We start from the raw sequence: 13,474 nt of genomic DNA on the forward strand, positions 1-13,474 counted from the left end.
TTAATTCATGTACGCTTCTGATACTAAGAAGCAGATCTGACTACTGATCCCATTTCACAGTAGCAAAACTGAGGCTCAGAGATACTAAAGAACTTGCCCAGAGACCCAATTGAGTCTTCTATATCCAAGATGAGTACTAAGTGTTATTTCTATTAAAGGACAATCGTTCTCAAGAAGCATGAAAACATCTACTCTCTCATCAGTTAGGAGCCTGTTTAAACAAATCCACCCCAAAAACCTTTTAGTTAGCAATTGTCTACCAATAGCTTACCAATTACCTTCCAAGACTATTTTTTTTAAAAGCCTGCCTCCCTTACAACAAAAACCTTCAAAACATTCAGTCAAGCATTCTTTTTTTTTTTTTTTTAAATGGAACGAGGTTTGGGAGCAAATGCGTATGATGATGTCTTTGCTAAGTCCCACATCTTTCAAGTCCTCTACTGGGAAGTTGGCAGCCCATGAAGAGCTGAGGACCGAAAACAAGCCAGATTCAGGTCTTTTATGCAGTTCCTTCCGTCACTCAATCTCCATCACCTCCACCATCTCTACACAATGTCTCTAGTTCATTGTGAAACATGAAAAGCATTCCGGTAAAAACGAGATGTTGACCATCTGTCTGGTTTGGCAGAAGAGACATTCGGAGGAAGCCCCTTTTGATGAAGCTGGCCCCTTCCATAGGCCAGGCTTCCAACATCCGGGGTTTGTGTACTGTGAACCCAACTGGTCTCTGTTGTTTGGACTAAGGGCGGTTCTCCAGAACGTATTTGGAATCAGGAGTAACAGATCCTCATTGAGTCTTGGCTGGCCTCTTGAGTGGAGGGAACTATATTTGAACAGACCAGGATGGCCCTTTTCTGCCTCACGCATGGGTTGGAGGCAGGGACAGCCAACCTGCCACCTTGCACACTGAGATGCTGCCTCGCTTCTTGATGGCCAGCCAGCCCCTGGGTCAAGTCCCTTCCTGAGACCCAGTCTGCTCCTGTCCTTCAATCTCATGTGATATCTCTGAATCTTTCAAAGAAATTCTACTCTTTGCTGTAAACTAACTCCAGCTGATTTCCGTGCATGTGATAACAGAAACCTAATACGATAGTAGACTCATTTCCTCACAATTTGTATCATCACTGGGCTTATTTTTTCCTACATTGTCAGATTCAAAGAAGAGAAAGGCATCTCCAGCCCAGAGTTACTTACCTGCCTGAAGAGGAAAGCTCTGCACACCATGAGGACCAAAAACAGGCCCCCATCTTCCTAGGCGCCGCTAGAAAACATGCAATAACTGAACATGAAACAGAGTCGTGGTTGCCAGAAAGAGGTAAAATAATGTTAAACTACACAATGACATTTAAATGCATTCAACATTAATACTGCGGTTATCTGCAAAAACGAAAACAAAGCAAGTCAAGTTCCTTGGTAAAAAAACAAAAACAGGACTTTTTTAAAGAAAACAGTTAGGGTGGGGCCAAGGAAAGGACACCAACTGGGAGGCAGAAGAAACCTAAGGGGAAAACTATCCTGCACACATGCCCCTGAGACTGGGCAGGAAGGACGGCCCCTATCCATCCATCCATATGCCTAGGGCAGGGAAGGAAAGCTAAAAAATCCTTAGTCTTGGGACTTCCCTGGTGGCGCAGTGGTTAAGAATCCGCCTGCCAGGGCTTCCCTGGTGGCGCAGTGGTTGAGAGTCCACCTGCCGATGCAGGGGACACGGGTTCGTGCCCCGGTCCAGGAAGATCCCACATGCCGCGGAGCAGCTGGGCCCGTGAGCCATGGCCACTGAGCCTGCGCATCTGGAGCCTGTGCTCCACAACAGGAGAGGCCACAACAGTGAGAGGCCCACGTACCACAAAAAAAAAAAAAAAATCCGCCTGCCAATGCAAGGGACACGGGTTTGATCCCTGGTCTGGAAAGATCCCACATGCCACGGAGCAATGAAGCTGGTGCGCCACAACTACTGAGCCCGCGTGCCTAGAGCCTGTGCTCCACAACAAAGAGAAGCCACCACAATGAGAAGCCTGCACATCACAATGAAGAGCAGCCCCCACTCACTATCAACTAGAGAAAGCCCGTACACAGCAATGAAGACTATCAACTAGAGAAAGCTTGTGCGCAGCAATGAAGACCCAACGCAGCCAAAAATAAATTATTTTTTTTTAAATCCTTAGTCTTTTTTTTTAATTGAAGTATAGTTGATTTAAAATGTTGTGTTAGTTTCAGGTGTACAGCAAAGTGACTCAGTTATACTATGTAACTTTTTTCAGATTCTTTTCCATTACTGGTTATTACAAGATATTGAATATAGTTCCCTGTGCTATACAGTAGGTCCTTGTTGTTTATCTATTTTATATATAGTAGTACCTGTTAATCCCAAAGTCCTAATTTATTCCTCCCCCACCCCCTTTACACTTTGGTAACTGTAAATTCGTTTTCTCTGTCTGTGAGTCTGTTTCTATTTTGTAAATAAGTTCATTTGTATCATTTTTTTAGGTTCCACATATAAGTGATAACCTGTGATATCTGTCTTTCTCTGTCTGACTTACTTCACTTAGGATGATCACCTCATAGTCTTAATTAGAGAGAGAGGGAAGAGGACAGAGAGTCATGCTCTCAGATGAAGGTAGCACTCCCTCCCTCGATTCAGACCAGAGGGCTCACGTCCATGAACAAACCAGGCTCGTTTAGACCTCCACATCTGTGCTTAGCTCTCTCCCTGCCCAGGAGGGCTTCCCTTCTCCTGTCTACTTAACCCAACCCTGGTCATCCTCGAATGCCCTGCAGTAGAGGCCCCTCCTCCCCGTCACCTGCCGTGTCACCGCCAGCCCTTCCAGATGTCCCCCTTGACCAAACTCCCAGGGCACAGAACCATGGCTGGCACAGCCCTCAGAGAAAACATCCGACTTAGTCACACCTTCCATTAAAGTTCTTAATTACAAGCATTGCTTTGAGTGTGTTAGTACTGTTGAGATTGTAAGTCTCCCAAAACAGGGCAAGGACAAAACCACAGAGAAGTCTCATCCTGCTGTGAGTGGTAGAGTCCCAGCAGTGTGGAGAAAGCCGGGTGAAGAGGCAACTCAGCAGCACTGGCATATGCACGACCTAATACTCCAGGCCACGTTCACAGAGAGGGGTCTTACACAGATCCCGTATTTTCCATCAAAGCGCCTTTGTAATCATCATCCATTAGAAACAGAATGGGGAAAGAAAGACAGGGAAGCAAAAATATGAGTTACCATGATCTAATTTATCAGAAATGGTCCAGAGGAGTACCAGGGGCAGGCACTGTGATTTCCCCCAGTCAGTGTACCAATTTCACAGCAGGACCCATCTGTGTGATCTCTGCGTCAGAGTCCAAAAGAGTCAGGCCAGCCTGAACACCAAGGCTGCCCAGACACTTGGCAAAGAAGGGTTCCTGTAATCAGCACTGATGTTACCATTGGCTGGTGGTGATTCCTACCCCCTCTCCCTCCCCTGCTTGAACCTCACACCTGCAGGGTTCTCAGCTATTTATAGGCCTTAAAACAGTTACCAGGTATCAAGACTGGTGGCCCTGCACCCTCCTTATTGAAAGAACCAGCTTCTCTGAAGGCAAGTGGTATGGATTCACAGAGCCTGGGGATCCTGAATATTTGAAATCCACACAGAAATCAGTGTCGCTCCTCCACACCACTGAATTAGCCCTTAGGTATACTTCTATTAATGATGCCACCATCCTCCCCACTCCCCTAAACTCAGATTCTTCTCTTTCTTTTGCCCCACAGCAAATCAGATGCCAAGAGCTTTGCACTTTATCTCCCCAAAATCTGTTGCATTACCCTCCTCCTCTTTCCCAAGATGGTAGAGTGGGAAGAGGAGGCTTTGGAATTAGACGGAGCTGCCATTGAGTAGCTGTGCCTTTTTTTTTTTTAAGCTTCAGTGTTCCCACTAATAAAATGAGGATAATGGTAACAACGCCTACTATAGAGGTGTGATATGAGGAGGGGGATGACACTTGTGACAATGCCTGGTACACCATTTGCCATAGAACAAGTTCTTCCCACACCTTAGCTTCCTTCATCTCTTCCATCACTACCACCAAGGCCTGAGGTCAGCCCCTCAGTACTTCCTTTCTACTAACATATCTGTGGTTGGCAGAATCTTAAAATCCCCTGCTCCCACATTAATCCTCAGGATGGTGATTATGTTGGCACATGACAAGGGGCATTCTGCAGATGTAATTACGGTTACTAATCAGTTGACTTTGAACTAATCCAAAGGAAACTATCCAAGTGGGCCTGACCCAATCACATGAGTCCTTTAAAAGCACAGGGTTTTCTCCAGTTGGTAGCAGAAGAGGAAGTCACAGATTCCTAACACCAGGGGGATTTGAGGCACTGCTGCTAGACTGAAGATGGGAGGGAGAGGGTCACATGGAAAAGGTAAGAGGGTGGCCTCTAGGAGCTGAAAGTGACCCCCAGCTGACAGCCAGCAAGTCCTGCCTGGACTTGTAGGCACTGTTTTAAGTTGCGACGTTTGTGGGTTTTTTGTTAGGCAGAGACAGAAAACTTATACAATCTCCTAATTGGAGCCAGAAAAGGAGAGAAGACATTTTGAGGGGAGAAATGAATCTCAGTGATCGACTTTGTCGTCTTTGAGGACCTCCCACTCTGCCCTCCCATGTCAGAGACTGTCCACCACACCCTGGCCCTGGGCACACACTGCCTGCCAGTGGGGAGCCTCTGCTCCTCTCAGGCTATCTCATCTTCTCAACTGTAGGCTGAGTGCTTCCAACACAGAAGCCACAACCAGACCTTTTTCATATTCCCCGAAGCACCCAGTACAGGGCCAAGCATACAATAAATACTCACAAATATTTTTGGATTAAGCCAATTTCTTTCAGCTCCAGTGACCAGCAGGGTCGACAAAGGGATCCAAAACCTAGCCAGCCACAGGTACCCAGAGAGCCCCTCCCAGGAGACTCTGGTCTCACAGCCTCCTGGGATTAACAAAGCGCCAAGATGGGGATACCCGTTTCTGCACCTTGACCTTTAAGTAACACTGGCCAGTCACATTTTCAGGCATGAGTCAGGCTACCATTTCTCTGAATCATAGTCTGGTGTGTGTGTGTGTGTGTGTGTTTTAATGTTTACCTACACCTGGAATTTGCAAACACAAAGGAAGTGAGAATAAAGAGGGTGAGAGATCTCACAAAATGCACTACCTGTTGTTCAACAACAGGTTTATTCTGGATGCCCACCATGTCTGAGCAAAACGGTGCACCTCAGATCGGGACTTGAACCCACGGTCTTTTAATCAGAATCACTCACCTGGTATCTGGATTTACTGAGGCTCAGGTTCTTTGTGTCTCAGCGCAGAGGGAATTCAGCAAGAGGCAAAGTGATAGGCAAGAAGTAGATCTATTAATATAGGATGCTTGTAAGAGATGCAAGTGGGGAGGTGAGGGAGCTCTGCCCTGAGGATTCAGTGGGCTACAATTTTATAGTCAAGGGAAAGAGGGTGGAGAAAAGACCACCTTCCTTTGGGTAGACATGAGGCTTACATCACTAGTTCCTCCTCTGTATCAGGCAGGAGGGTGTCTGACCCTATAAGGTCAAACTAGGATTATTATTATTAGCACTTATTCAAATCAGTAGAAGGGTGGTGACATTTTTCTTCCACTTAAGGGCCTAGGACAATCTCGTGCTTTTATTTATGGCTTTATAGTTAAGCAAGCCTGCCTGTTCCACGATGTTCCAATAGCTTTCTTGAGTGATCATTAACTTACAGTGGTCTTCCAAAGTTTCCTAGGTTCCCCTCTCTATCTATAGTCCCCTACTGGGACTTCTACAACTACCTGTAAACTCTCCTATTCTATCCTTATCACAGGTACCAAGCTAAGAAAGACCCTGGAGACAGAACCAAATCAGCGTGTCCCCAACCCTTGAACTTGAATCCAAGTCTCCCCTGAACACGGTGGTCACAGCAGAGTCTTTGACAGTTTGGAAATCAGGAGACTGAATTTCTTCACGTCATTAAAACGAGTGACAGCAGACTCGACTCAGGTCTTCTCCAGGCAGGCAGTGGGTGGGGTCCCTGCTGCATTCTACCCGCCCCTGTGACTCTGGGCCCGCCTTCTCTGCCCCACCCTGGACTCCAATCACAGGCCAGTATGATGTCACTGTCTAAACTTACAACCGTCTTGGCCAATTTTATCTAGGGCCCTCAAGCACAGATTAAAAAGTAAATCCATAGCATTTGAACAGACCTTTACAGTTTACAAGGCACTGTCATGTTCATTGTCTCATTTGACCCTCCCAGGAGCCCTAGAAAGTGGGTGGGGTAAAGATTATTATCTCCACTTTACAGATGAGGAAACTGAGGCTCAGAGAGTTGAAGTGATTTACCCAAGGTCACCTGGTTTAGAAGACAAAAAAACATGTTCTTCCCTCTCTACCACCTTGGATCTAGTCTTTGGGCCTAAATGGGAACTCAAAGGGAGACTGTCTAAGCTCTTCCCAGCTGGCCTTAGTGGCTGCTGATTTGAGAATTTTGTTACCAAAAGAATGAAAGAGAAGTAAGGGTCAGGAGTAAGAGGAGAATACAAGGATGCCTGATATTCCAGTAACACTTTATATTTTTCAAAGAACTCACATATTTCTTACCTCACTTGGATCAAAGAAAAATCCCATAAAGGTTAATAAAGCAAGTATATTGTCACCAGAGATTGGCTCAGAACTAATCCCTAACACTTCTGATTCCAAGACTCTTTCCATAACCTAAGGGAGGGCATTCTTGACACTCATACCCTGCTTTTGTCCCTTTGGTCCTGAGGGTCAAGACTGAGAGACAATTGGACACCCTTCTCTTGTATATCCACACAAGTCCAACCTATAATGACCTTTCTTTCTTTCTTTCTCCTTTTTTTTTTTTTTTGGCCATGCCCGCGCATTTTGCGGGATCTTAGTTCCCTGACCAGGGATCAAACCCAGGCCCCCTGCAGTGGAAGCATGGAGTCCTAACCACTGGGAATTCCCTATAATGACCTTTCATCTCGCTGCTCCTCTGCCAGAAGTTGTCCTCGGAAAGCAGGCACCTCCCCATACTGGTTTTAGGATTACTTTTACACAACTGATTTTATATAACTGATACACCAGGGAGAACATTACCTGTCAAACTGCTATCCATTCATTGAACAGATGTTTTTGAGCAGGGCACCACTCTGGGCTAGTCCCTGGCAGTTAAGAGAAATGAACCAGACATGTTCCCTGCTAATGAGAAGCTCACAACCTAGTGGAAGTGAAGAAAACACAAATATGTGACCAGATACGTGACATTCACGAACATATAAAAAGACGGAGTAAACGTCACAACAGAATTATCAGCAAAGGGCTGTGGAGGATCAGCAACAATTCCAACTGTTAAGAAGGAAAGTGTCTTGGGACTTCCCTGGTGGCACAGTGGATAAGACTCCATGCTCCCAACGCAGGGGGCCCGGGTTCAATCCCTGGGCAGAGAACTACATCCTACATGCATGCCACAACGAAGAGTTTGCATGCTGCCACTAAGGAGTCCAGATGCTGCAACTAAGGAGCCCGCCTGCCGCAACTAAGACCCGGTGCAACCAAATAAATAATTTTTTTTTTTAAAAAAAAGGAAAGTGTCTTCCTGAAAAAGAAAAAAAAAAACAGCATTTGGGCTGGGCCTTGAAGGGTCAATGGAGAATGTGGAGAAGCAGACAGGTGCAGACTACAGAAACATTGTAAACATTTGGGAAACAGGGACAAAGCCCGTGTAAGAGCACCTTGAAGTCTGCTCGGCCCCCAATCTTACCCTGAGGCTGGTTGTGATCCAGCTTAAGCCTTCAGCTAGATCTAGGCTGGATCTTGCCCCCAACTTGAGAGAACCCAAGAGACCCAGACCATCCGCTTCTTACTTTCTCAGGTTCTATGGTATCTATGGCACGTCCCACCCAATCTTAACCACCCTCTTAACCACTCACCTTTTCTGTCTGTTTTGTCTGTTTTGCTTTCCCAACTAGACTAAAACACCAGATTCCTTGGGAACACAGTCAGGGGGCGTCTGTATCCTACCCCAGCCAGCGTGAGGCTGGGCACACAGTAAGTACCAAAAACCTCTTTGTCGACTGGTTGCTGTAGGCCCAAGAATCATGAGATGACAGTTTCACAGATAAGGCGAACAAGAAAGGGTAGCAATGTGTAACCCTCACCTGGGATAACAGTGAAGCGATTAGAAGACATGTACCTCTGGTTTTAGGGTTACCTTTTATAGAACTGAGCTGAATTTAAATCAAGGGGTTCAGACTTGCTGGGTCATTCTGTGGGACCGCCCTGCATTTCCTGTATTTCACTTCTGCTCTCTGACCAAGTCCCAAGGTTCCTTTAATCTGTTTTTCTAGTTCCTGCTTGTCAACATCTTCCAATGAGACATTGTGGCTCATCCTTCCTCTTGGAAAGAATAATGGGAAGGACAGCAGAGTTGTCACTGCCAGTCTGGAGACCCATGGTCCAAAGCCAGAGGAGAAAGCACAGTCAGGGCCGGATGGAGGTGGGAGTGGAAAGGACCCCAAGACAGAGTACAGCTTTCTACTGGGTGGACAAAACTGACAAACAGGCACACTGGATAGGGTCAAAATCCAAACAGGTCCCCATGGGGGAATGGGGCAGCTCGTGCTCCAACTCCCTAGGAGATGGTCAATAAAGGTAACCAAGTAGGAACAGGGTGGGAGGGGCAGGTGCAAAAAGGACCAAAGGCCCAGGTGGTGAGTTTAGGGATTATCTAGTCCAACCCTCTTCTCTAATCCTACAGTTGAGGTCCTCAAACATTCCCTCCTGTGACGGTCTAACCCATTTCCACCCAGTGTCTCTCTTCATCTTTGATGCTTCCAATCCATCCTCCACGTTGCTGCCAGAGTGGTCTTTCTGCAACACAGTCGGTTCAAGTTGTCCCTCTACCTTCAGGATAAGGTCCAAAGTCCGTACGGCCTAAGAAGGCCCTTCTCTGCTAAACACAGATAGACCTTCACGTATAATCTCCTGTCTTTACCCTACTCCTCTCCACCTTCCACTGACCTCATTCCACAGACAAAATACTGCACGACATTCCCCAAAGATGCAGTAGACTTACTCCCATCTGCCAGGAGAATTCCAATTTCAAGGTCCAGCTCAAGTGTCACCTCTTCAGTTAAATCTCCCCTCACGTCCCCTAGGAAGGATGAGTGAGTTTCTCTTCTGTGCTCCAAAAACATCTCTGTATAGCATTTATTACGGTGATTTGTACTGATTTACAGAGACAGAGACCATCCGGGTAGGGATGGGTTTTGACTTCTCATAGCCCTCCTTGCCCTTAGTTAGCATGATAGGAGCAGGTGGTCAAAAAAATGTTGACTTATAAAGAATGAACCCCTTTCCTTTATAAACACACAGTGAGCTCCTGGCAGAGCCCAATTAAAATCTAGGTTGTTGATGCCTAGATCAGGCCTCTCCTTCCTAGGTTGCCTCTTCTACCTGTTTTCCATGCCTATCCCATTGGATGCTCCTCACTGACCTGGACTTTGAAGCACTGGGGCAGTGACAGACATTGGCAGAAGCAGGGACCCAAGCTGTCATCTTAAGGAGAGCCTTCTGTGCTCCTCCTAGGAAACTGTTTTGATGCCGAGGGGCTTTGAACCAAGCTGTAGGTGGTGACAGAGCAGGTTAGTCATCCCAGCCCATGCCCGTTCTCTGCTCAAGGGCCCCAGCACCTGTCACCTGTCTGTCTTGGGTGATACAGGAAATGGTGCTCTGAGCCAACTCTGGTCCCAGGGAGGGAGGGCTGTCACTGTGGCCAAGGTCTCCCCCACCCCTAGTGGTGAAAGCGGGAGTGATGGCCTCTACCTATCGGAGCAAACATAAAGGGACTCAGGGAGTACAGGGAATGGCCTCAGAAAAGCTGCAACCCGTGATAAAGGTCAAGGGACTCAGCTCACCACTCTTTGGGCCCCATCTGGAGAGACAGATGTGTAGGGCTTTCCACCTAAGCAGCTTGTCCTCCACTGCCTGCCCTCATTGGTGTGTCTTCATTTCCCCAAATTCAAGGCTCCCCGAGGAAAACACAAGGCATCCTCCACCACCCATCCCTCAGACTCATTTATTTTATAGCTGAATCTTGTTTCAAGCAAACTTAGCATGTAAAGTAGTGGGATAAACATTCACTTAACTCTTTTCACCACAAAAAGCTCCTCAGATGCATTCATTCACTGGTGGCTTACTGCCCCCAGCAAAGAAAATAAGTTGCATATCCAAATTAGGGCACATACAGGAAACAATGCGATAAATCCTCTAGGGGAGGCTCACAAAGGTGAGTTTGGGAGTCTGGAGGTGAATGAGTTTGAAGGAAGTGGCATATGAACGGGGCTTTAGAGAACAGGTTGGATGTGCCGTTCAGAAATAGGTATAACGGCCCTCCAGACGGAGGAGGCATCATCAGCAAAGGACTGGAGGAGGATCCACGGACTGTGGATGGAATCAAATGTGAGGGAGATCCACGCAGAAACCCACAAGGGTGGGCTGAAACAGTGCATTCAACAAGCCCCAGGGTCGCAGGCTATGGCACCCAGAGAAGGCTCTTGACAGCCAAAGTGCAAGAGGAACGCAAATACTGCAGCAGCAGGGTTTATCCTGGGTGAGGAGTGGGCCAGGATGAGCCTGGGAATTGCACCACAGTTCAAATGCCAGCTCTACCCTTAAGAGCTGTGTGTTCTTGGACACATTACCTAACCAAAGTCTTGCTTTTGTGCAAGGTCCCTCCCTAATACTTCCTACCGAGTAGATCACGGTGAAATGAAATGAGATCATGGCTAGGAAGCACCTGGCAGCATCAGGCACACAGCAGGTGCTCAATACAGGTCAGGTTCCGTCTCCATGCTTGAGGTGTTGGGAAGATGAACAGCAAATGAAAGACTCTGGGGGACCCTTGAGGAAGGAAGAGGCCAATAAAAGAGGATTCTGAAGGAAGGGGGTGCTGAAGGAAGAGGAAGCAGGGAGGAAAGAGCCCAGTGCCTCTGAGCTGAGGTTTCTGCTCCACAGCAGGCCATTTTAGGGGTGCTGGTAAAATGCTCCCGGCCACACTGGTCTTTGGTTCATCCCCGAAGAACCCTGTGTTCCAGGAACAGCACAGCGATGCAGTGAGCAGAACGGAGCTTGTGGGTGGAGCGCAGGAGTTGAGCAGGGAAGAGAGGCAGCACCTGGGCCCCTGCCCAGATGGTGGGGGGACCAGAAATCAGGAGGTGGGGAAGGCTGGCTGCAGAAAGAGAAATGTTTTTAACTCCAAAGATATCCTCTACTAGGAAAGGCAAAATGTCCAAGGTTTTGGGGTGGTTTTTTTTTTCAGATCTATATACCTACTCTTTTAACTTGAATAACCTGGCTTATCACAAAGCGGCAGGAGAGACACCAACAGGCTCGGGACTCACCTCTGCAGACAGCCTCCAGTCCCTCCAGCTGCACCCCAGCCCCAGAGAGAAGAGGCACAGCTAAGGATCTTCAGGGTGATTCTCCACCGAATCCAGCCTCTATGTGCTCCTCTTTCATCTATTCATCCCACCAACATCCACAGAGGGACTACTATTCACAAGATAAGACCCTGGAGAGGCAGATGTCAGCTTAGTTGTCCACATCTCCATCCCTTGAGTTGTTTCTCTAGTCAGTTTCTTTATCTGTCAAATGGAGAAAATGGATTTATGGCAAGATGCAATGAGATAATGAACATACCTGGCATAGAGTAAGTGCTCAAGAAATGTAAACTATTGTTATACTGGTAGAAGCAAGATTGCATGTTATGCTGGTTATCTTTCATTTGTTTCCCCCCACCTCAGCCCCGTACATTCTACATCTTTTTCCACCCTGTGCGGTGCCCTAGAATTGCTCTGTATGGACTAATTAAGACTCCCTTGCTCCTGACTTCCCATTGGGTTTGGTGCATGGGGAGCAAGATTAGAGGGAGGGAGAAATTGAAGACAAGGCTTTTATTCCCCCAACTCCCTTCCTGAGCCCCTTGACCCAAAGTCCCAGCTCTAGGAAAACGACCTTCCACACAGCCTCCCTGCCTCCAGGCATACAGGTGGTAAGATCCCACTGTGACTAGCCCCAGAATATTTCACTCTCCATAGTTGTTTCCCTACACTCTGCCTCAAATTATGCAATTGAAATATGCCATCTGTTTCCTACTGGCCCCTGACATACAGGGTGAAGGAGTGTGGGAAAAGGCCTGGGGATCAGGAGACCTGGATTTGAGTCCCATCTCTCCTTCTCACTGGCTCTGTGACCCTAAGCCAGTTTCTCCTTCCCTAGGCCTCAGCTTCCTCATTTGTAAAAAGAATAGCTCTTTTGTCCTACAGTTCCCCGCCACCACTGGGCATTCTGTGAAGTTAAACCCAGGAAAGGGATGCATATAAGGAAGTAGAGCTGCCTTGGGCAGAGGGCAGGTGAGGCAGCTGAGCCACACACCAACGCATTCTTCCCCAGGAATCACCTAACCCCTTTCCAAGGACTTTCCTTTTCCTCTCAGGCCACCAGGGTACCAGATACCCAGATGATCTCCGCTCCAAAGCAACAGCAAAGAAAACTCAGGGAATTAAAAGAAATTCCCTTTACTTTCAGTAAGCAGCTGGCCAACCCTGGTTTAGCCACAGAGGTCGCTTCCCAATTTCTAGTGTGCACAGGGGGACAAGCACAGAAGCCAGTAAACACTTGATGCCTACAGGGCTGCAAAAGAAGGGGCATCTGGGGCAGAGGGACCTAAACCAGCATCCTGTCTGAAGACCCTGGATAGAGACCCCTGTCGCTGGGCATGCATCAAGTAAAGGCTAATGACCACTTGATGAGGTATTACAGAATCTCTGAAGTCCTTTTTAGCTCCTGAAATTAGTGACTCAGGAAAACCCAGGAGCCACAAGAAAGACATTCTAATAATATCACCCTCCATGGCCCCCTAATCTGAAGTTTCATTTGCCCTAAATGCTTTCCCACCTGCGGTCACCCAGAAATAGAAGAAAGTGAGCAAGGTAAAGCTGGGTTTCTGTCCTAAAGGACAGGAAGAGAGGGCAATGTGGATTCTAGCTTTACCACCTTCTCTGAATTTCTGGCGGGGGGAGGGAAGTGGAATAACCTCCTAAAATTATCAGTTCCTGTTTTACCTGAGGTTTGACCGCAGGTGAAAACCACAACATAGTAACTGCCAGCACCAATTTGCCTTTGACGTTCTTCACGTCCCCCAAATGCCTCCAGAAATCTGTGGCTTCACCCCATAACTCTGAGCAAGTTCAAGGCCTTTCCCGACCCCAAATGAAAACTTCTGAGCCCCTCCGGGCTTCCAGCGGTCGGACCGCGCAGAGACGGCTGGGTGGACGAGCCTGCACCGCAGCCAGGACAAAGGTCGGCCTCCGCTCAAAAGACAGTAAAGGCCGACAGAGCGAAGCTCCTGCGCCCCGCGGGGAGGAGAC

The 13,474-nt window shown here is 47.6% G+C and overlaps 1 long non-coding RNA gene across 1 annotated transcript in view; it reads right to left on the minus strand.

Moving 5' to 3' along the window:
- LOC116740724 overlaps positions 1-13,474 on the minus strand; it is a 32,036-nt gene extending 18,562 nt beyond the window's left edge. Inside the window, exons 1-2 of the long non-coding RNA XR_004345943.1 lie at positions 13,169-13,474; positions 11,447-11,689 (exon numbers count right to left, since the gene is read on the minus strand). This is a non-coding gene — a long non-coding RNA (uncharacterized LOC116740724). The remainder of the gene's footprint in view (positions 1-11,446; positions 11,690-13,168) is intronic.

Source organism: Phocoena sinus, chromosome 15, assembly GCF_008692025.1.
Source record: "Phocoena sinus isolate mPhoSin1 chromosome 15, mPhoSin1.pri, whole genome shotgun sequence".
In the NCBI taxonomy this organism is placed as follows: domain Eukaryota; kingdom Metazoa; phylum Chordata; class Mammalia; order Artiodactyla; family Phocoenidae; genus Phocoena; species Phocoena sinus.